Here is a 4,728-nt window from a genome sequence, read left to right on the forward strand (position 1 = left end):
CATAAGCAACACACCTTAGTTGCTCTGTGGATTCTTTTAAAAAGCAGTTAAAAACTTTTCTGTTCAAACAAGCCTTTTGTTGATCTACGTATTTTATATTCTTTACATTATTTACATTTGATCTTTTACATTGTGTATAATGCCTATTGATTGTATTATTTATTTTAATATTTGTGTACAGCGCTTTGTGACTGCCTGTCTGTGAAAAGCGCTTAATAAATAAACTTTACTTACTTACTTTAGTTGTTCACACAAAGCATAAAGGTAAAAAAAAAACAATATATACAGTGTTATCTTCATTTTAGATTTCAAAAAGTATTTGCGGCTCCCAGTGTTTTCTTTTGCGTGGAAACCGGGTCCAAGTGGCTCTTTGGGTGTTAAAGGTTGCAGACCCCTGCTCTAAGCAGAATGGAATATAAGTACGAGCGGCCCTCTTCTGAGATGGAGCCAATTATATTTGTGCTGCTGCTAATGAACATGGTATTTTAGCACACAAAGTGAGCCTGCATGTAGGATGTGTGGCTGATATTAATCACAACAGTGACATACGTATTCTGGTGGATTCTAAAAGAGGGAGACCTCTGGCTCTCAGCTCTTTGTTTAATCACCTCTCCAAGGGATACACTGCTCTGAGTCAGGTTGGCTACTGACATCACACACATGCACACACACTCACACAAACAAAGCAACTGCAGAAACAAACTCAGTTTACCTTTGATTTGTACGTTGTCTTTCACAGATTTGGTGTACCTGTGCTATGTTCCAAGTGCCTTTCTGTAATTGTGGAATTGATTACTACAAATTATAGTGAAAGTCTTATAAGACTACTGCATGATAAACCAAACGTACTGGCAACGCAAAATGTTGTTTAACCCAGTGCTAGAGTTTTAAACAGTTATGTGTTTATTGGCTGAACAAAAGCCATCACAATATAATTTGATCCCAAGTTGAGGCGGTAACATTGGAGACCGATTACTCACTGTAAATATGATTTATCTCTGTCCATTTACGTTTACTGTAAAATGTATGCCAAGCCTCTACTGATGTCACATTACTATGGGAGGCTAATAAAAGTCACATAGCCAATACTTGTAATGGTCCCTATTAACGCACAGCTGTGATTCCACAGGAGCTTTGGTACACTAGCAGCTATACACGGCTGATGTCATCTCGATATGTAGAAGGAAACATGTTAAAGAAATGACACAGTGGTCAACAATAAGATTGACTGTACTGTTACACTCCCAAAATTAACTTTTTGTAGTTGTTGTTTCCAAGTGTAGAAATCAATATACAACCAACCATCAGAACTGATAAAAAAGTGACTTTGAACATGGCATAGTTGTTGGTGCCAGATGGACTGGTCTGAGGATTTCAGAAAATGCTGATCAGTGACAACAAATGGTTTACAGTGACAACAAAAACAACAAAAATAGTCTGGCAAGACTATTTTTCAGAAATGCCTTTGTGATGCCAGAGGTCAGAAAAGAATGAGCAGACTTCTTTAAACTGATGGGAATTAACACAAATAATCACTCATTACCGCCAAGGAATCACTGAAAGCACAACACGCCAAACACTGAGGAGCAGAAGACCACACTGGATGCCACTCCTGTCAGCCTGTCCTGTCAAGAACAGGAAACTGTGCCTACAGTTCACACGGGCTCACCAATATTGGATAATGGAATAATGCAAAAATGATATCTGGCCTGATGATATACAGATGGTAGGTTAGAATTTGGAGAAAAAACATTGCATGATACATTCAGTTCCAAAGGCAAAAGGAGGCCCACTCGATACTAGCAAGGCATACCTAATAAAGTGGACGTATAAGGCTGAAAAGATTTGCATGGCTCATAGGTATGTTTTCTCATGAGTCCACAGTCTTATAAGAAACTATGCGTACAACATGGGATATCACTAATAAGCTGCTCCTGGTGAACAATTAAAACAGTTATTATGTCAAAGGAGGAATTTTATAATTGGGATTTTCCCATCCCTGTCAAGGTTTGTTTACTGTGTTCCCCTGACATGTGCGCTCTCACCACTGTGCTCAAGATCAAGTTTTTATTCTAACTCTGACCTTCTACAGTAGACTGCATGATTAACTATTAAATTCTAGTCACATAACCACAAATCTTTAAAAAAAAAAAAAAAAAAAACACCAAGTCAGCACTCCTCTGCTGCAATTGCCAGAACTCCTGTCTTGCGCTTCCTGTGTGTTCGTCCATATTTTTGTCAGGTAGAGTGAACGAGTTAGAGTGTCTCTGCAGGTGGCAAAGCTGTTTAAGGATGATGAGAGATGGTGTGTCTTAAGCCCATCTTTAATTCAGATGCCTCATTCTTCTCCGATCGAGAGAAAACAAGAGACTTCGGATTTGAGATTGATGCTCGAGTGGGAGGCGTGCACAGCCAGCGTGAGTCACACGCCTCAGACGTGATGCAAGAAAACAAGCAGTAGATTTGCAGTTCATATGTCATGACATATCTATTGATTGGACTGCCTCATTTTACACATTAATCATAGCCATTGCTGTCATTTTATGCACTGAATTATTGCTGAGATATTTACAGATATTGCGTCTGAAATCAATATTTAAAAATAGTTTGAAGGATGTATTCAATATTGATTCAAACATAGCAGGAAAGTTCCACGTTGGGGCCAAGGGTGATAATGAACTGTGGGCCCTGGCTAACACTCTTCTTCAGTGCACTCTATCACCTTTAAAGAGTTGGCCAAAAAAACTATAGTTAACACATCATATTAGAGCTTCTGATGAGACAGCCAGTACTTCTTTGGTGGAAATGCATTTTTTTCCTGTCAGCTTGAGAAAATGTAACAAAAAGTGTCTTTTTTTAAGTACAGCGCTCATATCCTGATAAAAGCCCACCTTGATTTTACACGACACTCTACTTAGTTGAAAATGTGCAAATAAAATCAATCAGCCAAAGCACAGCATCATACCTGTATAAAAATAGCATCCATGGTTAAAGAGGTGTGTAATGAAGGGTAGAAGTTAGTGGTATTAATATGAAGGAATTTTTAGGCACCTGACATTAAGCTCTTACCCCCCTCTTAACACCTCCATAAAACAAAGCAAGCATGTGTCTCAGGAGAGCTTTTAGGGTAAAATAACAACTTAGAGAGTAATGCACGTATTATTAAAACTTGCTGCTGTCCTCGGTACAATATAAAGGTCAGGGAAACACATGCTTGTCCTTGTACTGCAGGGACAAACATGAATGATATTGAATTATTGGTGCTTGAGAAAAAAAGGGGTTATTTAACCCACAAAAAAATCATCTCCCGAGTACTTTGAACATTTATTAGAAATATCCTGCTAACAGAGCATTATTCCCATTACTGAATGTGTGCAGGCCTTTAAGAAAAACCTTTATATTTACATTGTAATCATTATAAATGCTGTTAGGATAAAGCAGTACAGGGCTGCAACTATAAGCTTTGTTTTCTTGCATTTTTTCATGCCATGAGCGCCGCCTCTGTAGCTCATAGAAATTCAATGTCTTGCTCAAGGACAGTTTTTGAGAAGTTACAAACAAGTAAGGCTGTCATCTGGTATTCCCCCCTTATATAAACAGTGAGAACGACTGCATCCCGGAGAGGATAGAGGGAAGAGTAACGAGCGGTATGAAGAGAATGAGACTACAGGTGCTTGAATTAACTGAACGCGCAGCAGTAGCCATGCTACCCCAGAGAGAGCTCACCTCTGAGAATCAAAGGCAAAGGAAGAGCATTTGCAACACATGTCAGTACTAAATCAGTGTCATTTAGTACTGATGTGCTCGCCTGTTGCATTTCTGGTTTCATCAGATTACAAATCATATCTATTTCACCATTGGCAATCACCTGCAAGCAATTTGCAAGCAAATCAATAGTAAAATATTTTGGAAATGGATTTTAGGATTTTAGAAACACCAGCCTACCTGCTTTAATTGCTGTTTGCGGCTGATTGGTATTTTCTTGCACTCTACTTTCCCCACAGACAGCTTGGTTATCACTGATATTGCGAAAGGCTTTTGATTAAATGTAATTCTCTTTTTTTAGTGCTCTTTTCTTTGTGCAGTCTCCATATCAACCCTTCTCTATTCTTGTATTTGTATTCTGTGGAAAAACCTTACATTTCTTATACACTTTATACACCGCTCTCTGACTTTCATATGATACGCACAGTAATTACACACAATAAACAGATGGACACAGCTATCTTGGCATCACCCACTGGTGTCTGAAGTCTCATTTTGAAGCCTAGTGAGAGTTTCAGCTGTCACCATCATGGTTGCAAAACAAAACAAGAAAGAAAAAAAAACAGATGTGACAATAAAGGGAAGGGCTGTTAGCCAATTAAAAAGCACTTTCATTAGACATAAACTTATCAGTCATAAGCCATTGCCCAATGAGTGTGTGGTTTCATAACACAGACCATGCTCCATTTAAAACATGGTATGACGGAGGTTTTAAAACTGAACCCTATATTTTTTCAACATGACCCTAAATGAGTGACATGAACTCATCATGAAAGTGATTACAGGGGTGAAGACAGAAAGTCATTTTCCCATACGCTTTTCAACAACCGGAAGTCTTTATGCAACCTCAGCTATCGCCATCTGGTGGCCTTCGGATAGACTGCAGGTTTAACGCACTTCCACCCCGGCTCTGTTTGTCTGCCTCAGAAGCTAGATTTTATTCTATGAACACAACATGTCCAT

The sequence above is a fragment of the Aulonocara stuartgranti genome (assembly GCF_965226115.1).
Source record: "Aulonocara stuartgranti genome assembly, chromosome: 5".
Classification (NCBI taxonomy): domain Eukaryota; kingdom Metazoa; phylum Chordata; class Actinopteri; order Cichliformes; family Cichlidae; genus Aulonocara; species Aulonocara stuartgranti.